At 45.6% G+C, this 22,544-nt stretch overlaps 1 protein-coding gene and 1 long non-coding RNA gene across 2 annotated transcripts in view; one reads left to right on the top strand and one right to left on the bottom strand.

Annotated features, from left to right (window-relative positions):
• The window catches only part of LOC143805125 (uncharacterized), a 159,130-nt gene extending 145,829 nt beyond the window's left edge, over positions 1–13,301 (bottom strand). The window contains exon 1 of the mRNA XM_077284015.1: positions 13,151–13,301. The gene's annotated coding sequence lies outside the window, so the exon portion shown is untranslated. The remainder of the gene's footprint in view (positions 1–13,150) is intronic.
• On the top strand, positions 6,302–21,965 carry LOC143805126 (uncharacterized). Its single transcript, XR_013221176.1, has 3 exons — positions 6,302–6,348; positions 20,147–20,256; positions 21,843–21,965. It is a non-coding gene; the product is annotated as an uncharacterized LOC143805126 (long non-coding RNA).
• Positions 21,966–22,544: the final 579 nt, after the last annotated feature.

Below are 22,544 nucleotides of genomic sequence, written 5' to 3'. Positions count from 1 at the left end.
AACTGAAATTTGTCAGGTCTTTTATTGTTTTAATACTGATGATTTTGGCCTACAACTCCTGATAACCCAAAAAACCTGTCTCAATAAATTAGCATATCAAGAAAAGGTTCTCTAAACGACCTATTACCCTAATCTTATGAATCAACTAATTAACTCTAAACACATGCAAAAGATACCTGAGGCTTTTAAAAACTCCCTGCCTGGTTCATTACTCAAAACCCCCATCATGGGTAAGACTAGCGACCTGACAGATGTCAAGAAGGCCATCATTGACACCCTCAAGCAAGAGGGTAAGACCCAGAAAGAAATTTCTCAACAAATAGGCTGTTCCCAGAGTGCTGTATCAAGGCACCTCAATGGTAAGTCTGTTGGAAGGAAACAATGTGGCAGAAAACGCTGTACAACGAGAAGAGGTGACCGGACCCTGAGGAAGATTGTGGAGAAGGACCGATTCCAGACCTTGGGGAACCTGAGGAAGCAGTGGACTGAGTCTGGTGTGGAAACATCCAGAGCCACCGTGCACAGGCGTGTGCGGAAAGCCACTTTTGAACCATAAACAGCGGCAGAAGCGCCTGACCTGGGCTACAGAGAAGCAGCACTGGACTGTTGCTAAGTGGTCCCAAGTACTTTTTTCTGATGAAAGCAAATTTTGCATGTCATTCGGAAATCAAGGTGCCAGAGTCTGGAGGAAGACTGGGGAGAAGGAAATGCCAAAATGCCTGAAGTCCAGTGTCAAGTACCCACAGTCAGTGATGGTGTGGGGTGCCATGTCAGCTGCTGGTGTTGGTCCACTGTGTTTCATCAAGGGCAGGGTCAATGCAGCTAGCTATCAGGAGATTTTGGAGCACTTCATGCTTCCATCGGCTGAAATGCTTTATGGAGATGAAGATTTCATTTTTCAGCACGACCTGGCACCTGCTCACAGTGCCAAAACCACTGGTAAATGGTTTACTGACCATGGTATTACTGTGCTCAATTGGCCTGCCAACTCTCCTGACCTGAACCCCATAGAGAATCTGTGGGATATTGTGAAGAGAAAGTTGAGAGACGCAAGACCCAACACTCTGGATGAGCTTAAGGCTGCTATTGAAGCATCCTGGGCCTCCATAACATCTCAGCAGTGTCACAGGCTGATTGCCTCCATGCCACGCCGCATTGAAGCAGTCATTTCTGCCAAAGGATTCCCAACCAAGTATTGAGTGCATAACTGAACATTATTATTTGATGGTTTTTTTGTTTGTTATTAAAAAACACTTTTATTTGATTGGCCGGGTGAAATATGCTAATTTATTGAGACAGGTTTTTTGGGTTATCAGGAGTTGTATGCCAAAATCATCAGTATTAAAACAATAAAAGACCTGACAAATTTCAGTTGGTGGATAATGAATCTATAATATATGAAAGTTTAATTGTAATCATTACATTATGGTAAATAATGAAATTTAACACTATATGCTAATTTTTTGAGAAGGACCTGTAGTTCAACGCATACCAAGAGGAGTGAGGGCCATGATCGCAAGTTTACAATCTATGAAGAAATAGGGGGGACACAAAATGTAAAAATAAAGTGCTTGTCGTATAATGTGCAGCCAACTGTATAAAAAATAGGGTAATTTAACGCTAATGAACCAGTCACCAACCAGTATCTGTACAAGTACAGGTACAAAGTGCTACTGAGTATGTGGAAGAAAGAACAGGGGATAATTGATTAGATTAGTGAGGTGAGTATACAGAAATTTATTTTCACGGCACTCTTGAAACTGTGGATACTGGGAATTTACTGGATTGTCTGGGGTAGTGCATTCCAGGAAACTGGTGCAATGTGAGAGAAGTCCTGGAGACGGGAGTGGAAGGTTCTGATTATAGAGGACTAGCTATTGAACCCGTTCTACGCCCGGGTGGCGAGCATTTATATTGGAATATGGTCTCCATCCTGGTATGTGCTGCTCCTATCCTGTCATATGCTGCTCCATCCTGCGCCCCCATCCTGTCATGTGCTGCTCCACCGTGTCATGTGCTGCTCCATCCTGCGCCCCCATCCTGTCATGTGCTGCTCCACCGTGTCATGTGCTGCTCCATCCTGCATCCCCATCCTGTCATGTGCTGCTCCACCGTGTCATGTGCTGCTCCATCCTGCGCCCCCATCCTGTCATGTGCTGCTCCACCGTGTCATGTGCTGCTCCATCCTCATCCCCATCCTGTCATGTGCTCCCATCCTGCGCCCCAATCCTATCACGTGCTGCTCCATCCTGCGCCCCCATCAGTGCGGGCGGCTGTGCTGAGTGCGGGCGGCTGTGCTGAGTGCGGGCGGCTGTATGTGGCTGTGCTGAGTGCGGGCGGCTGTATGTGACGTGGCTGTGCTGGGTGCGGGCGGCTGTGCTGGGTGCGGCAGCTGTGGACGGCTGTGCTGGGTGCGGTGGCTGTGCTGGGTGCGGTGGCTGTGCTGGGTGCAGCGGCTGTGCTGGGTGCAGCGGCTGTGCTGGGTGCAGCGGCTGTGCGTGGCTGTAGGCGGCTGTGCGTGGCTGTGGGAGGCTGTGCTGGGTGCGGCGGCTGTGCGTGGCTGTGGGCGGCTGTGCTGGGTGCGGCGGCTGTGCTGGGTGCGGTGGCTGTGCTGGGTGCGGCGGCTGTCCGTGGCTGTAGGCGGCTGTGCGTGGCTGTGCTGGGTGCGGAGGCTGTGCATGGCTGTGGCGGCTGTGCGTGGCTGTGCTGGGTGCGGCGGCTGTGCTGGGTGCGGCGGATGTGCTGGGTGCGGCGGCTGTGCTGGGTGCGGCGGCTGTGGGTGGCTGTGCTGGGTGCAGCGGTTGTGCGTGGCTGTGGGCGGCTGTGCTGGGTGCGGCGGCTGTGGGCGGCTGTGCGTGGCTGTGCTGGGTGCGGCGGCTGTGCGTGGCTGTGGGCGGCTGTGCGTGGCTGTGGGCGGCTGTGCTGGGTGCGGCGGCTGTGCTGGGTGCGGCGGCTGTCCGTGGCTGTGGGCGGCTGTGCGTGGCTGTGGGAGGCTGTGCGTGGCTGTAGGCGGCTGTGCGTGGCTGTGGCGGCTGTGCATGGCTGTGCTGGGTGCGGCGGATGTGCTGGGTGCGGCGGCTGTGGGTGGCTGTGCTGGGTGCGGCGGCTGTGCGTGGCTGTGGGCTGTGCGTGGCTGTGGGCGGCTGTGCTGGGTGCGGCGGCTGTGGTCGGCTGTTCTGGGTGCGGCGGCTGTGCGTCGCTATGGGTGGCTGTACGTGGCTGTGGGCGGCTGTGCTGGGTGCGGCGGCTGTGCGTGGCTGTGGTCGGCTGTGCTGGGTGCGGCTGTGCGTGGCTGTGGGCGGCTGTGCGTGGCTGTGGGCGGCTGTGCGTGCCTGTGGGCGGCTGTGCTGGGTGCGGCGGCTGTGGTCGGCTGTGCTGGGTGCGGCGGCTGTGCGTGGCTGTGGGCGGCTGTGCTGGGTGCGGCGGCTGTGCGTGGCTATGGGTGGCTGTGCGTGGCTGTGGGCAGCTGTGCTGGGTGCGGCGGCTGTGCGTGGCTGTGGGCGCCTGTGCGTGGCTGTGCTGGGCGCGGCGGCTGTGCTGGGTGCGGCCATTTTCTTGGTCCTGCTCCCGGAGTCGGCGCCTGCGCAGTCCGCGCTTTCCGGCGCCATTTTCTTGAAGACACTGCAATGTGTCTTCAAGAAAATGGCGCCGGAAAGCGCGGACTGCGCAGGCGCCGATTCCGGGAGCAGGGGGACAGTCACGGCCCGGAAGCGCGTCGGTGGAACGGGTCAGGTAAGTATACTCACCCTCCGCCTCCTGGCTCGTCCCTGCTTGTCCGGTGGAGATCGCGGTGTGCGTTCAGCGCTTACGCATACCGCGATCTCCTGGGAGCGTCGCTCTGTGCGGTCCAGACTGCGCCGGCGCTTGCGCTTGCGCAGTCTATAGAGGCTTCGGACAGAGTGACGCTCCCAGCGTTATATTATAGATGATACTTTTAGGTCATTAGTGGCATGGAGGACACGGGTAGGTTGGTAGACAGAGATGAGTTCGTAGATGTAGGGTGGTGCAGATCTGTGGAGAGCTTTGTGGATGAGGGCAGGGCTGGTTTTAGACAAAGTGGGGCCCTGGGCAAAATTTTAAAGTGATGCCCGAAATGCTGACATATTGCACCATAACACAGAAACATTTTGGTTGTATTCACACTCGCTGAGTTCAGGCTGCTAAACAAGCGTGATCGACAATATTGAAGTTATTCGATGCTGGTTTCTGGATCTCTTTACACCGGCTGAGGAACAATGATGGGGATAAAACAATTACTAATAGATCAAAGTGTCCACATATAGTATTATGTTATCAGCAGCATATCTGCAGTTTTCACTGGGCGATGTGCTGCTGAGAACGATTATTTTTGTTCTGGCATAAACAATCCAATCACTTGATGAATAGGCAGCACTTTGCTTGTTTAGTATAATACACCCTATAGTCCTCCATATTGTATAATGCACACCCCATAGTTCTTCATATGGTATAATGTGCCCCACAGTCCTCCACATAGTATAATGTGCCCCATAGCATTCCATATATAATAATGCACTCCCCATATCCCACCATATGGTATAATGCACTCCCCATAGTCCTCAATATAGTATAATACACTCCCCATAGTCCTCAACATAATATAATACACTCCCTGTAGTCCTCCATGTAGTATAATACACTACCCATAGTCCTCCATATAGTATAATGCACACACCATAGTCCTCCATACAATATAATGCACTCCCCATAGATCTCCACATAGTATAATGCACAGCCAATATCCTCCCTATAGTATTATGTACTCCCCATAGTCCTCAATATAGTATAATATAGTATAATGCGATAATTTAATAATATATAATATATATATATAATAGTAATAATAATAATAATAATATAGTAATAATAATAAAGTATAATGCAACCCATAGTCCTCTCATAGATTGTAAGCTCCTCTTGGTATCTGTTGATTTATGTGATTATTTTTATACTGTAATGTCTTTTATTCTCTGTACAAGTCCCCTCTAAAATGTAAAGTGCTGCGGAATATGTTGTTGCTATAGAAATAAATTTATTATTATTATTATACTGCACTCCCATAGTCCTCCATATAGTACAACGCACTCCCCATAGTATAATGCACCCCATAGTCCTTCATATAGTATTATGCATTCCCCATTGTCCTCGATACAGTATAATGCATAGACTATAATGCAGCCACCCCATAGAATATAATGAAGCCCCCTCATAGAGTATAATGCAGCCATCCCATAGAGTATAATGCAGCCCTCTCATAAAAGTAAAATGCAGCCTCCTAGTAGAGTATAATGGAGCGACTCCATAGAGTACAATGCAGCCCCCTTATAGAGCATAGTGAAATCTCCCTTAGAGTATAATGCATCCTCCCCATATAGCATAATGCAGCTCCACAGTCCTGCAGTATTCTGACCACCTCATACTCACAGATATATATACAATACTTACATTGTCCCATTCCCCCACTGCTCCGATGTCTGCAGTGCATCTCAACAGCTCCACTGTCCAACACAGCGTGGTGCGCGATTAAGTGACGTCATCGCACCCACTGCATCAGAGGGGGAATGATGGGGGAGGGAGCATCATCTGATGCTCTCTCCTCCATCATTACTTTCACCTGTATTGGCATCTATGATGCCGATACAGTTGATTGCGGGAGGGCGACGCTGACACTGGCACCAGGCCCTCCTGACTTGCGTACCCCATAGTGTCCACGTAGTGTGCCGCTATTAGTGGCACGCCACTGGCTGGGGGCCCCATGGCGCTCCTGGGGTATCGGGGGCTCTAGACAAATGCCTAGTCTGCCTGCCCCTAACAGCGACCCGCTTTTAGGGTGATAAGTTTATATTGGCTTCTGTAGCATATGGGCAACCAGTGCAATGACTGCTACAGGGTGGAGGCATCGGTGTAGCAGTTGGAGAGAAATATGATCCTGGCTTCTACATTTATGATAGATTGGAGAGTGTTTAGTAAGAGCAGTGGCGTATCTAGGGGGGGCAGCCAGGGCATGTGCCCCGGGTGCAGCCGACAGGGGGGCGCCATCGGGCCGCGGTCCAAGGAGGCTCCCCATCGGCGGCATTCTGCCGCCCCCACACTGAAATTCTGCTGTTCTCTGAGCCGGCTGTCAAACTGACAGCCGGCTCAGAGAAAGTGCTGCACGTCGGTTCTCAGGGATTTGTACTAGCGTCTTCAGATGCAAGTACACTTCCCTGACCGCCCCCGACACTTCCTGATCAGTGAAACGCCAGCAGCATGATCAGGTCACATGATCACGCTGCTGACGTCACTCTCTCTTCAGAGGCGATAACACAGGGCACAGCGCTGCGGTTGGTGGTAAGTGCTCCAGACGGGATAATGGAGCTGAAGACATCGAAGATTTTAATGGTGGAAATTTAAGGACAGTATGGGGGGAGAAATGTGAGGACAGTATGGGGGGAAGAAATCTGAGGACAGTATGGGGGGATTAATTCTGAGGACAGTATGGGGGGATTAAATCTGAGGACACTGCATGGGGGGAGAAATCTGAGGACACTGCATGGGGGGAGAAATCTGAGGACACTGCATGGGGGAGAAATCTGAGGACACTGCATGGGGAAAAATCTGAGGACAGTATGGGGAGGGAGAAATCTGAGGACAGTATGGGGAGGGAGAAATCTGAGGACACTGCTCATATAGCTTTGTTGCCATAAAAGGAGGGGGGCAAAGACACAGTTCTTGCACAGGAGCCCCAAGTTGTCAAGTGGGGATGGGGGATTTCTTTTGTGTGGGGAGAATTGGAGTGGGGATGAGGGTGTTTAATGTGTGAGGTGAGATTTGGAGTGGAGATCGGGTTATCAATGGTGTGTGGGGAGATTTGTAGTTGGGATGGGGGTATTTAATGTGTGGTGGAGATTTGAGGACACAAAATGAAGAGCAAAGGGGGAATGCGGTCAGAAGTATACAAATCACATGCTTGTGCTGACATGACCGTCCACCGGAAAGTGAGAATCCTAAAAGTGTGCTGTGCATTAGTTGTGAGAATTCAGAAGCTGCGATGTCAGGATTCAGCTCTGCAGGTTCCAGTAGTCGTCACATGGACACTTCACTCATATGCGACTTTCATACTTGTGGTTCTGTGACAACGAGCTTCTCTTCTGCTTTTCTCAGTTTTTCACTGAACATTGAAAGCATTAGGGAGAGCGGCTTGTCGGTACATGACTAAGTGTGCAAATCGCATATGTCCTTGGAGGGGGGGGAAGCGCCAAACTGAATTCTCGCCCCGGGTGCCAGAAACCCTAGATACGCCTCTGAGTGAGAGGGAGACCGATTTGTAGAGAATTGCAATATTCCATGCGAGAATGGATAAGAGCAACAGTAAGCGTTTTTGCAGAGTCAAAAGTTAGAAAAGATCGAATTCTTAAAATGTTTTGAGGTGCAGGTGACATAAGCGGGCGATTGATCGAATGTACTGAGTGAGGGAAAAGGAAAAATCTGAGTCAAATATAACCCCAAGACAGTGGACATTCTGCTTGGGAATTAGATGGCAATTTCATGTTTATGATGGGTAGTAGATGGGGGGAACACAAGGAGTTAAATTTTGGACATTCAGTTTTAGATAGAAGGAGGACAGGATGTTAGAGACAGCGAACAATCACTGGTATTTTGTAGTGCATGAACAATCACTGGTATTTTGTATGCAAATTGCCTCTTCAGAGAAAAAGAGGACTTAACTCTATAGCGCCACCTGTTGGAAGTAGCGATCCTACAAGTCACAATCAACCCTTTAACGAGTCGTGCAATATGACTTAGGATAAAAGCCAAATCAGTATCTCAATTCGCAGACACGGTGTTTCGGGCTGTTGGCTTTTGTCACCGCAAAGCATGAGAACTAATTTGGCTATTTTGTAGTAGTGCACGGGTGATGTCAGGAGAAGTGTGGAACTGGAAACTAAATCTGCTGATGGTTTTTCCTATACAGGCGATGAAATAATAATGCTTCTATACAGTTGTCACTCAATGCTATCATTTAGTGCTCTCAAGTACCAAATTCAGCCTAAATAATACCTTAATGCATTTTCCAATTAATAGTGCCTTACAGTGTTCACATACCACCAGTGCACAAATGAAAAAGTGCCATTAAGTGCTTGAAAAAAATGCCTCCATACAATGCCAAATAGTACTTCTACATAACATCCGACTAATATGTCTGTATAGTCCAGTTATTCAGTGCCCAAATAATACTGCCATCCAATGCCAAAAATTAATACTTTTACGCAGGTCTTAGAAGTAAGGTTTCTCCTTGTGGAGAGTGACATACCAGCTCTGGCTTGTCAAGGTAAGGAGGCTTATTCGCTGTGCAATGCTCCTCTGGGAAATTTAATATGTAAATTGCCTCTTCAGAGAAAAAGAGGACTTGAATTGCATATTACATTTCCCAGAGGTGCATTGCACGGCGAATAAGCCTCCTTACCTTGACAAGCCAGAGCTGGTATGTCACTCTCCACAAGGAGAAACCTTACCCCTTAGACCCCAGTCCAGAGCCTCTCACCTAGCCAAATCAGTTCTCATGCTTTGCACTGACGAGGGCCAACAGCCCGAAACACCGTGTCTGCGAATTGAGATACTGATTTGGCTTTTATCCTAAGGCTGGGTTCACACTTCGCTATTGGCGTCCGTTAGATGGACTATGTTACACCGCTGCATAAACGCAGTGTAACGTAGTCCGTTACGGCCGCCATTACTTCCTATGTCGGACGCATCACTAGCGCACGCCCACAATGGGCGTGCGCTAGGGATGTGCCGTCATTGAGTGACGGACCCTGAGACGCCGGCTGCAGCGTTTCTGGGTCCGTCACTGCTAGCGCAGATAGAGCTAGCAGATGCTCTATCTGCGCTAGCGTATGTGCCAAAGTCGGCACTTGCGTTACAGCAGCCCGTTTAACGTATGTGTTGAACGGGCTGCTGTAAACGTAATGTGAACCTAGCCTAAGCCATATTGCAAGACTCGTTAAAGGGTTGATTGTGACTTGTAGGATCGCTACTTCCAATAGGTGGCGCTATAGAGTTCAAGTCCTCTTTTTCTCTGAAGAGGCAATTTGCATGCTTTTTCGCTGTGTCTACAATGCTATTATTTAGTGCTCTTGCTATGTACTTCCATATAACATTGTCACATACTCCTCACATCATATAACCAATCAATGCTTAAATAAAATTACCATTGAATGTCCAAATAATACTGCCACACAATGCCCTACAATGCTGACACAATTCTTTTTAGTGCTCAAAGAATATTGCTGTATGCAACCTAAATAAAAACCATTCGGTGTCCAAATAACACTGCAAGCATAATACTATCTAAAGAAAGGAGCCATTCAGTGCCTGAATAATACCATCCTAAAATGACTAAATGGGGAAGAAGCTAATAATGATGTGGTGGTCCATGGCAGTGAAAGTTTACATGCTGCATTCTTAGGGTACTCCTTTGAGCCCCCCTAGTAAAGGGCAGACCTGAGAAATTGCTCAATTTTTCATCCCCTGAGAAGTCTGAATGTGGAGGTCTAAATGTATTTTAGTCCTGAAATCCTGTATATTGGGACAGGTTGGTGTCAACCAATAGGGCCATCATCATAGGTCCCATGGAGGTTGTCACCTGGCCTTTCCAGACTAATGGTTGGTAAATTCTCCTAATAATGCAGTGATGTGGGAGAGGTTTCACTGCTTTTCCAGACAGATTGTGGGGAGGTTGAATCAAACATCTCAGATTTTGAAAGGTTTGAGCTTCTGTTTATGGAGAGAACATTTTCTATAATTAGTTCAGATTGAATTCGAAAGCATAAAATCTAGAAACGGTAATTTTGTGGCCGCCCTCCAGCTGTTGTCAACAGGAAGAACAGAGATCAGCTCAACAAGCCGCAGCGGCAGCACAGCAACCACGTTAATGAGACCTCCGATCTTTCATCCTGCTGCTGTCGTGTCCACTGCCAACACTACAAGGAAACGTCAATATATTGCCGGAGTATGGCCAAGTCAAAGCCATGATGCTGCAAGCTGTCATTATCACCTTGCACACCATCAGCAATTTCAGGGCCCATTGCAGCCAAAAATCCTGGGTCCCAGGGCCTCCTTATACTATCAGTGGGCTGCAGTCGAGATGACAAAATTGGCAGGGAGTCTAGGCCAATTGGGAGTCTATGGACGGTGGGGGAAAGAGGTTTACAGGGGTCCTTTGATGATGAGTGGGATAGTAAGAGGTACTTTTAGATGGGGGTAGAAGGTGGTAATGGTACTATGAAGAAACTGAAGCTGGCAGGGGCTTTTTAGGGTGAAATTGGGACAAAATAGCTGATCTGAAGGAGGCAGGAACAGGTTAGTAAAGGAGTGGAAAGGGATGTGTTAGAAAAGGTTGGTACGGAAGATGGTAGGGGTACTCTGTTGCACAGGCTAAACTTATTGATGGCTTGGTTGGCACGCTATGCTAGGCTGCTGATGCCCCTTTAGGTCAATGTGACTACCCTACAAACAACATACATATCTCAGCTTCCTTGATCCAGATGAGCGTAACAATTAGAAAATGAGATATCGGGGTAAGTATAATGATACCTGATTTTTTTAGATTTTGAGTAGAGGGCAATGATACAACCCTTATTATAGCCCCCAGAGTGACCATGAGCATATAGTCATATTGCACTGTGGTCACATTCTTGTCATCCTCATGAACAGAATCACATGCTGACCACCAGTGGTAATGCAGTTTGTTTGTTTTCTAAAGTCTTCTAAAAATGGATTCCTCCGATTCTTCCTTTGTGTTATGCCTCAACTGACTCATGAGATTTTCTGCGGTCTGTAGAATAAATAGAAGACGATACACATGATCGACCCTGCAGCGACTGAGTGCACATTCCCAGCAGGTGCATCGCTGTAAAGCCACCGCCAGCAATAGCAGACAACCGCGATGTCAATCAACGCCAGCCATATAGAAGCTTCCGGGAGCCGTCAGATACGCTGGATGGATATGAATTGTATATTTAAAGGGTGTTTCACCTCCAAAAAAGAAAATAGTGCAAGTCTGTGAGGCGCCCTCTTCTATCAAGTTTTTGAAATTATACCTGTTTCTGGGAAACTGGGTAACGAGATATAACCGCTATTATGGTTCCAATAGGCTCTACCACAGATTGCAGTATATTTAGAGGCCACTGTGATGCTATTTGTAATTACCCACAATACGCATAGGCTCCATGTAACAGCTACCGCCATATGTCGCTGCATTGTGGTGGAGACTGTTACGCAGAAGAAACCAGAGATCCCCAAAAGTTATATTTAATTGCAATATCTCACCCACTTACTGTAGACTGCAGACTTCATCCAATCTGGTCCAATTTTACTGCCCTTGCTCGCTGTTTTTTTGCGGCCTTAATTCCTCTTGGTTTCTATAATGCAACCATTATCTATAGCCAAGTCCTGTAAAGAACTCTCTAGCGCTGCTGAGGAATTGTTACAATTGTGTAATTCTCATTTCTGTTTTGATTGTTGCAATGTATCAGAGCAGATGAATTGTAGCCGGTATATTTAGGCTACTTTCACACTAGCGTCGGGCTCGGTCCATCGCAGTGCGTCGGGCCGAGGTCCCTGACACTAGCGTGGTCTCCGCCGCACAACGGGGGCAGCGGATGCATTTTTCCAGCGCATCCGCTGCCCCATTGTGAGGTGCGGGGAAGTGCGGGGAGGTGGGGGCGGAGTTCCGGCCGCACATGCGCGGTCGGAAAAAGCGGACCGTCGGGAGCAAAAAACGTTACATTGTAACGTTTTTGGGTCCCGACGGTCTGCCACAGCACGGCGCAACCGTCGCACGACGGTTGCGACGTGTGGCAATGCGTCGCAAATGCGTCGCCAATGTTAGTCAATGCTGAAAAAACGCATCCTGCAAGCACTTTTGCAGGATGCGTTTTTTCGGCAAAACGATGCATTTGCGACGTATTGCAGTTAACGCTAGTGTGAAAGTAGCCTTAGCTCAGAATCCAGTATATGTGACACCTTACTCCCGCTCCCAGAGCTGTAATTTGTGACATTGTAATCTTCCTTGTGTACTGACTAGAGTTGAACGTTTGGATTTGGTCGCCGAATATGAATGTCATATTCGTGCCATATTGCTACCCTATTTGTGCCGAATTTATGTTTGATGATCGATTCCAAAGATATTCGGTAATTTCCACTCCCATTGATGCCAATGACGTTTGGCAAATATTGCAAAACCAATATTCGCCGACGATTGTAATCGGAACCAAATTTTGAAAAATTCGCTTGACTCTATCCTGACCCCTCAGTTACACAATAATATAAAAGAATATTCTCATCCACAGATCACAAGCAGTGATCATGGAAATGGTGAAGAATTGAGGATTATTTGAAGCTTTTAGGTTGGGGCTACACAGTGATTTTGGCAGTGGTGAAATATCGCTATGTGCTCCTGCTACATCACAGTGTAATGCAGGTGAACGGGGTTGCATGCAAACCACTAGTGTACCGTAACTGCGAATTGCAAGTCACAACAGTAAGGTTTAATTCACACAGCAGTATTTTTTCATCTGTGTTTCTATGCCAAAACCATGAGGGGAACTCACAGAGAAAACTCTAATTGAAAAATTGTCAGTTGTTCTGTGTTTTGGAGACACTTCTGGTTTTGATATACAAATACTGATAAAATACTAATCAAAATTACTGATGTGTGAATAAAGCCTTAGGCCGGAGTCACACTACAGCGAGATACGGCCGAGTCTAGCAGGTTAAATACAAGCTCTGGCACCTGCACTCCGGAGCGGAGCGTGCGGCTCCATGTATTGCTATGCGGCTGCACGCTCCGCTCTGGAGTGCCAGTGCCAGAGCTTGGTTTTAACCTGCGAGACTCGGCCGTATCTCGCTGTAGTGTGATCCCGGCCTTAGACATAGTTGGATTTTATTCGGCTTACCTGTCGCAGTACCCCAAAAGTCATAATGTGACCATATTCACCTGTATTGTGCTTCGATGTGCCATGGAAGCCGTGTTGTGGCCAAAGTCGTCATGTAGCCCAGCCTTAATTATACGGATTTACAGGAGACTACACAGGCCCTTAAAGCTAAAGTTGTTATATAAGCAGGTGATAGGGTTACAGGTGCCCCTTACCTGTGTGTAGATGCTGTCTCCGCTGCTCGATCATCAGCTGTCACCACTGCTCACTCTCTTCTGCTCTTCTATCAGTCAGTAAATCTATATTTACCAGTGTCACATTCACGTATTTACCAATGCAGGTATGTAGTCACCGGCCTTAGGCTCCTTTATATGTGATGCTGGGTTTATCACGCCTACGATGTAACCCGCCCTCTGTGTACACACGTCTGTCTGCAGTACTGAGTGTGACAAGATGTGAGAGTCCGCCTCAACTCTGCTACATCTTCTGCACCACGAGTCCATAATACACAGCCTATAAGAGAATGCAGATAACCCCGAACACTTCTGCTTTTTTTTATTCTAATTGGGTCTGCACTGACTAATTTTAAATATACAATATATCACTCAGAGATATTATTCTAATACAGTTTCTATATAATAGCACCACACAGTGCGGCTTAAAAACCAATATGCATTGCTTTTATTTGTCATAGGTTCTATATAATAGCATTACAGGGTGCCTTAATACCGCTATTCAGTGCTCAACAAAATGTGGCACAGATCCAATACAATAGAACCATGCAATCCCATCAAATGGTGCCCAAATTTAAGTGCTACACAGTTCCCATATAGCCTTTAAGTAAAGCCCAAATAATGATGCCACACAGTTCCTATCTATCAGCACCGTACATTGCCCAAATAAAAGTGCCACACCACATAACTCATATACGATAGCACCATACCGTGCCCAACTAAGCAGTGCCACACCGTTCCTACATAACAGCACCATACAGTGCCCGAAAAACAATGCCACACAGTTCCTATACAACATCGCTATACAGTGCCCGATAAACCGTGCCACACAGTTGCTATAGAACAGCACTATACAGTGCCCAATTAACAGTGCCACACAGTTCCTATACAACAGCGCTATACAATGCCAGATACAGTGCCACACAGTTCCTACATAACAGCACTATACAGTGCCTGATAAACAGTGCCACACAGTCCCTATACAACAGCACTATACAGTGCCCAATTAACAGTGCCACACAGTTCCTGTATAACAGCGCTAAACAGTGCCATACAGTTCTTACGTAACAGCATCATACAGTGCCCGATAAGCAGTGCCACACAGTTCCTGTATAACAGCGCTATACAGTGCCCGATAAACAGTGCCAAACAGTTCCTAAGTAACAGCACCATACAGTGCCACACAGTTCCTATACAACAACACTATACAGTGCCCGATAAACAGTGCCACACAGTTCCAATACAACAACACTATACAGTGCCCGATAAACAGTGCCACACAGTTCCTGTATGACAGCGCTATACAGTGCCTGATAAACAGTGCCACACAGTTCCCATACAACAGCACTATACAGTGCCCGATAAACAGTGCCACACAGTTCCAATACAACAGCACTATACAGTGCCCGATACAAAGTGCCACACAGTTCCTGTATAACAGCACTATACAGTGCCCGATAAACAGTGCCACACAGTTCCTATACAACAGCGCTATACAGTGCCTGATAAACAGTGCCACACAGTTCATGTATAACAGCGCCATACAGTGCCTGATAAACAGTGCCACACAGTTCCTATACAACAGCGCTATACAGTGCCCGATAAACAGTGCCACACAGTTCCTACATAACAGCGCTATACAGTGCCTGATAAACAGTGCCACACAGTTTCTATACAACAGCACTATACAGTGCCCGATACACAGTGCCACACAGTTCCTGTATAACATCACTATACAGTGCCCGATAAACAGTGCCACACACTTCCTGTATAATCGCGCCATACAGTGCCTGATAAACAGTGCCACACAGTTCCTGTATAACAGCGCTATACAGTTCCTGATAAACAGTGCCACACAGTTCCTATACAACAGTGCTATACAGTGCCCGATAAACAGTGCCACACAGTTCCTATACAACAGCGCTATACAGTGCCTGATAAACAGTGCCACACAGTTCCTACATAACAGCGCTATACAGTGCCTGATAAACAGTGCCACACAGTTCCTACATAACAGCGCTATACAGTGCCTGATAAACAGTGCCACACAGTTCGTGTATAACAGCGCTATACAGTGCCCAATAAACAGTGCCACACAGTTCCTACATAACAGCGCTATACAGTGCCCGATAAACAGTGCCACACAGTTCCTATACAACAGCGCTATACAGTGCCTGATAAACAGTGCCACACAGTTCATGTATAACAGCGCCATACAGTGCCTGATAAATAGTGCCACACAGTTCCTACATAACAGCGCTATACAGTTCCTGATAAACAGTGCCACACAGTTCCTGTATAACAGCGCTATACAGTTCCTGATAAACAGTGCCACACAGTTCCTATACAACAGCGCTATACAGTGCCTTATAAATAGTGCCACACAGTTCCTACATAACAGCGCTATACAGTTCCTGATAAACAGTGCCACACAGTTCCTGTATAACAGCGCTATACAGTGCCCGATAAACAGTGCCACACAGTTCCTGTATAACCGCGCTATACAGTGCCCGATAAACAGTGCCACACAGTTCCTACATAACAGCGCCATACAGTGCCCGATAAACAGTGCCACACAGTTCCTGTATAACAGCGCCATACAGTGCCTGATAAACAGTGTCATACGGTTCCCATATAACAGGGACATTAGTGACCACTTTCTATTGCATGGCCAAATAAAACCATATAGGCCCAAATAAGGAATTGTCACACTGTGTACAATTGCACCTAGCCAAGTGATACATTAGGCAGGTTGAGAAACAAAAAACTGATACAGAAAGAGTTTCTGAAACAAAAAGGTAAATCCAATAAGTCTATTAGACAGAAATCCATCAGACATTGTCCTATGGATGATATTGTGAATTCTGTCTTAAGAAAATAATTAGTATGAACTAACAAATGACCCAGAGGAGCATGAGGCAGCATTACACAAGCTTTCCATACAAGCTAAACCGTAACATAAAAGGACAGGTTGGTAAACAGCAGGTTTCCAGATCTGTGTACATGGTTACAATGTAAGGTTCCACAAAGCAATTTCCAGTGTGGACAATACAAATAATGTAAATATAATCTCAAGGCAAAATATATAGCGACGTGCAGCATCACACACCTGGGGAAACACTCGTAAACCCACCTACGTGGTTTTTGCTTTATTCTGCCCATGTAAACCCTTTTATATAAGCAAAACTAACTGATGCCGATAATAAAAGGTTTAGTGAGCACTATGACCTCCTATTCATTGTCTTCTATCTGGAGTAAAAATGGCTCTTAGGGTATTTTCACACAATGTTTTTTTTTTCCTGCTGGTTTGGAGCAAGTTCACTCTGAAATCTACCTGAAAAGGCGCTAACAAAACACACAAGAATTAACATATGCATTTCAATCTAAAAAACAAAACATAAATAATGTTCATATGTTCAGGCTTTTAAGCATCGTTTAACCTCTCTGCAGATTTCCAAAGAGGCCAATCAGTTAAAAAACAGATACCTGTCCATTCTTCAGGCGTCTTACACTCTGACGACGCTGTGCTTTACAAAACAAGTCAATAGGAAAGCTTAAACAGCCTAATTTGAGCCTATTTGTAGCGTTTTGTGCTAGAAAAAAACACAAGTGGTTTATTCATTGTTTAATGTAGTTTTAAAAAAAAAACATCCGGAAAACGCCAGTACAAAAGGCACCTCAAAAATGCTGGAAAAACATTCAACAACCCCAAAGATTGTCAAAAATGTAGAAAAAGATTCAGGAAATGAACTAAAAAGAACATACATTTTTAGTTGCCTGAAAATAACATTGTGTGTACAGACCCTAATGGAGATTTTTATGTCTGAGACTTATATATTATTTAATTTGCACTTTTTTTTAAAGTTAATTTTACGTGTGTGTTGCTGTTTTTTTGTTTGTCCATCCAGGTTTTCCTTATTCAGAAGTTTTAGTGTAATTTTATCATTTTTGAATCTGGGTGTCAATGATAAAAATGACAAGGAGTTTGTTTTCTTCACTTTATTAATAATTCCATTAATTTGCAAATGCCTTGTTTATTGTAGTCAATACACTTGTTCCCCTTGCTCATGTGGTTACCATGGCAACAATTGAGAGCGCGTATCTACATATGCGCCTATGCGCCTATGCCATGACGCTAAGAGCTGAAGGAAGAATACACATACGGTGAATGGCTGTCACTCTGGACGTCGCTCTCACCTTTCTCCTTCCTTCTCTGCTTCTTTACACATATTTTGCATGGATATCAATAAAGCAGGAAAATCATCCCCAGCAAATGTCACAATTTTATTTATCGCTACTTGTTGTGTTGGATTGCGTGTTATACCGAGCACCTGGGATTTGCATGCATAAATCATACTTGGAATAAAACAAGCAGTGTCCATTTATATATCATCTGTAGAGCCGTACCATCCTCCATATTTAATCTCCAGCTGATTTATAGAATTACACCACCCTGTGCCTCACGATCAGTACACAATTCCTATATAATGGCCCTAGACAATGCCTAATACTGCCATAGAGTTCCAAAAAGATAGCACTATATAGAGTCTGAATGCCACCATGCTACGCTTAAATAACAGTGCCACACAGTTACTATATAATAGCACTGTACAGTGTCTAAATACCACCATACAGTACCCATATAACAGCATCACACAGTTCATAGATAGCTGCACCATACAGCACCCGAATAATACCACGCATACAGCATATAGCAGCCCCCTACAGTATAATGCTACACAGTTCTTATATAACAGCACCATATGGTACCCATATAAGAGCATCACACAGTTCTTTTGTAACAGCATCATACAGTGCCCATATAACAGCACCATGCAGTTCTCATATCAGAGTATCATACAGTACAGTGCCACAGTTCTTGTATAACAGTACCATTTAGTTACTGTATAATAGCACTATACAGTATCTAAATGCCACCATACAGTGCTGAAATATCAGAGCCAAACAGTTCTTATAAAACAGCTCTATAGAATTCCCAGCATCTGCCATATAGTGTCCCAGTAGTAGGCCAGGATCACAATTGAGTGTGCAATGCACTCCGGTCCGAACCGCCAGCAGCAGTTTCCAGGTATTGATGCGAGAGACTCGCTCAAATTTCTCACATTGCACTCACAAGTGTGACCCCGGCCGCAAGGTGTTACACAGTGCCTATACAATAGCACAATGTATTGCCCAAACTGCAGTGCCTATATAATAGCTCCATACAGCTAATTATTTCACTATTGACCATATCGGGGGCATCGGTTGCACATCATATGATGGGGATGTGGAGGAGGCACCATGCTTTACCTACCTTTGTTAAAGCAGGGTTAAAAAGAAAAGTTTACTCTTTTCTAGAAATAGTGTCACTCTTGTCATTGGGCTGCTTCTTCTATTGCGGCACAGTCCCGTTCACTTAAACATAAATATTTTCTTCCACCAGACGGCGATGACTTGTATTGTGTTATACAAGTATGTACCTGAATAAACGTTTTTACGGCTTAGCGGTTAGCACTGCATCCTTGCAGAGCTGGGGTTCTGGGTTCAAATCCCACCATGAACAACATCTGCAAGGAGTTTGTATGTTCTCCTGTCTTTGCGTGGGTTTCCTCCGAGTTCTCTGATTCCTCCCATCGCTGCCTATTGTGAAGTCCGGGAAGGAGGGAGTGGAGTTCCAGCTGCGCATACGCGGTAGAAAATGGCGGATGCGACGTATGAAAAAACGTTCCCTTGAACGTTTTTTCGTGACGACGGTCCGCCAAAACACGACGGATCCATTGCACAACGGACATGACGTGTGGCCATCCGTCGCTAATACAAGTCTATGGGAAAAAAATGCATCCTGCGAGCACATTTGCAGGATCCGTTTTTTTCCCAAAACGACGGATTGCAACGGATGCCAAATGACCCAAGTGTGAAAGAGTGCTTGGAAATTCAAAGACATGTTGTCAGTAGTTTATAGAATAAAAGAGCAATTTACATTTTACTCAAAAATATACCTATAAAGAGAAAAATCAGACAAACTGAAAATTTTGCAGTGGTCTCTTAATTTTTGCCAGAGCTGTATAATAGGGCATTCAAAAATTTCCAAAAGCTCGGAGTACTAGAGCCTCTTGGACCATAATATAAGGTTTGTAAAAGAAAATCCACCTATCATTTGCCATTTTCTATTGCTTCTTCTGAACCCCCATCTTCCCCCTCACCCAGGACATCAGGATCAAGGTTCGACTACTGCCTCTGCACCCATTATAATAAATAACCCCCAAAATTGTAATATTGTATTACTGCTACCATAGATCAATCCTGCAAGTTTGGAGATACTGCACCTCTACATTGATGGCCTGGATTTTCCCTAAGACTCAGTGTTCTTCTAAGGTGGTGATGGTGAAACAAAGAGCTTGCATGTTGTCAGGTCCCTTCGTTATGAAGTACCTTGCCGGATGTGAGCTTTTTGCTGAGCCTTGGTCCTCACAAAGCTGCTGCTATCAGTGCTGGAGATATCTTACCATAAGGTCCCCAGGGTGTGGTGGAGAACACAATAGTCTATATCAGCAAAACTGGGTGGAGATCTCAACAGAGTAAAATACATCAGTGTTTAAAATGTGTCCTGCACATAATCTTTTGACGTCTGTAGTAATGGAGCCTTAGTTGGGTTTCTGAAAAATTACCTCAATGTGAAGACCTAGGTGTAAATCCATGAAGCTGGGTCAAGGACCTAAGACATTTTTACCCATTTTTTTGGTTGTCTCCAATCTTTTTCAAAGAGGAATGTGATCTAGATGGTTCCTGTTCTGGAGAAGGTTTTGAATATACTTATGTGGCCAATATGGGCTAAATCATGGTTTAATCAATAGGCTCAAAGCTCAATTTTTCTGCAGTGGAGTGTTGGGTGCATGCAGGTGTTCTAATCACTTGGGGCAGGAGGATTTTAGTGCATCTCTTGAGCTATATTCTGTGATGCTTTATTTCATTCTACAGGTGTTCGTAGACTCTGAAGATACTTGGAAACTGGAGGAAGTGTGTAGATACCATTGAATATGGTGATAGCTGATATCAAGAGATCTTGGGCACCAGGCTTAGAACCCAAGGTATGTGCCCTGGTGTCAGTTGTGAGCAATTCTACCTATTCATTTCCTACACCTGTTATGTGTCTAGGTTCGAACCCTTGATCCTGTGCTTTGTGGTCGTCTTCTCTATAGTGTATGTATAGTGTTTAAGAGCGGACTCAGATATTTGCAATGTTATTAACCCTAAACTGTCAGTTATGTACAGGAGGGGCAAATCAATAAAATACTTTGCGGTACATAGTCATCTGGACTTGATTGCAAAATAACTCATTAAGGACCTTTAGATGTGCTCACTGCAGCTTTTGCCAATATATTCCTAAAACCTTCTCAAGTGCTATTACCAATAGGGTTTACAGTATAAAATGTTTTGCCAATACAAAACCTCGGGGGTAGTTTACGTTTGAACTTGCACGTGCCCCATGGATTATGTTGGCAAAACAAAATGGGAATTACGTTTCCGAAATGGTGAACATCTTGGGAATTTAAGACATGGTAGGGACACTCCACTTGCATGCATTGTAAATTCTAAGCATGGGGGTGACAATTGATGTATTTCCTTTGAGTAACTGAGACTGAAAAACCCTCTGTTAGGCATGGTGTCATGTCGGACGCTGTTCAGACCAGGTCGTTCGACAGACAGCGGTAATTCCGCTTTTGACCACTATTTGCTCATTGGCGTCGGCTAGATTTTATCTAGCTGTTCCGGGGTTAATTTACCTGATCCTCGGATTGGAAGCTGGGCCATGCCCATTGCCTTTAAATAGTTCTCCTGATCATTGGGCGTCGCCGATTATAGCTTCTGTCTTGTGCGTTGTTATCTCGGTCCGGAGTGGAGAGCTGGTTGTTGGAGATTCGTTGCTGGTGGTGTATTTTCCTTAGTCTTATTTACTCCTTCCTATATTTGTATTTATTTTGCCCTGCACATTTATAGTGTATTCCTGAGTGACTGCGGCGTGGTGTATATTATCCTTTATCCTTTTCTGTGTTAACTGTGGGTATTGGTGTATTACCTCTTCACTGGGTGGTGCGCGGTTGGTTTCAGCCTAGGGTTGAAACAGGAGACAGGGCGAGGGTCGAGGCCTGGACATGCACACCATCAGTGTAAACTCCAGGTAGAGGGTCAGTCAGGATTTCCCTAGTCTGAGGGAAATTGCAGGGGCCCGGGTTATTAGCTCTCGCTCTCCTAGTCTCCCCGTGACACATGGGGATTGGGATAGAAAAAAAATCCAGCGAGAGACAAGTTAGATATACTGGCTAGACTCCCTTAGCCCAAAAGGTCTGAACGAACAATTGAGCTTCTCAAGTTTCATTTGATGGATTTATATGAAATATTATTTCTGTAAAGGTCCAGCCGTTTTCTTATAGTGTTATAGGCTCATAGTTAGCCACAGTTTGTGAATATATACCATCAGCTTTTATGAATTCATTCAATTTGTACTCTTCTTTAGCTTTCTTGTTTGATTCTAATTACTGCTTTTGAGCACATTGACAGCGTTTTATTATACTTACCCTTTTGTATGGATGTCTGTGTTGTTTGGAGGCTATAGCAAAATCGGATACTGACTATTGCTGGCTATGCTGCTAACACCACCCCCTTTTTTAAATAGACCAAAATAGGTCCGATTAAGCGTAAGACCCGTTGAAGCGCAGTAGCGTGAAACAGCCGTCATCCACCGAAGGTATCCTCTCCCGCTGTACCCGTGTTATGGACTAAATAAAGGAATGTTTACCGGATGGTGAGTGCCACCTTTTTCTCTGTTTTTGGACTATAGGTCTGATCAAGTGGTGTGAGGTAATGAGGGGGATCATATATAAGGGTCGATATGTGTCGCCTAGGATGTAGATGGAGTCATATTTGTTGTGAATTTACTTTTTGCTCCCTCTAGTGGTTACTAGTTTTTTGACTCTGGTTTTTCTGTCATTCCTTTTATCCGCACCTGGGTCGTTAGTTCAGGGTGTTGCTATTTAAGCTCCCTGGACCTTCAGTTCAATGCCTGGCAACGTAGTTTTCAGAGCTAGTCTGCTGTGCTCTTGTCTACTGATCCTGGTTCCAGTTATATCAGCTAAGTCCGCTTTTTGCTTTTTGCTATTTTGTTTTGGTTTTGTATTTTTGTCCAGCTTGTTCCAAATATATATCCTGACCTTTGCTGGAAGCTCTAGGGGGCTGGTGTTCTCCCCCCGGACCGTTAGACGGTTCGGGGGTTCTTGAATTTCCAGTGTGGATTTTGATAGGGTTTTTGTTGACCATATAAGTTACCTTTCTTTATTCTGCTATCAGTAAGCGGGCCTCTCTGTGCTAAACCTGGTTC

Source organism: Ranitomeya variabilis, chromosome 2 (assembly GCF_051348905.1).
Source record: "Ranitomeya variabilis isolate aRanVar5 chromosome 2, aRanVar5.hap1, whole genome shotgun sequence".
NCBI classification, from domain to species: domain Eukaryota; kingdom Metazoa; phylum Chordata; class Amphibia; order Anura; family Dendrobatidae; genus Ranitomeya; species Ranitomeya variabilis.
This window is presented reverse-complemented; position numbering and strand designations above follow the sequence as displayed.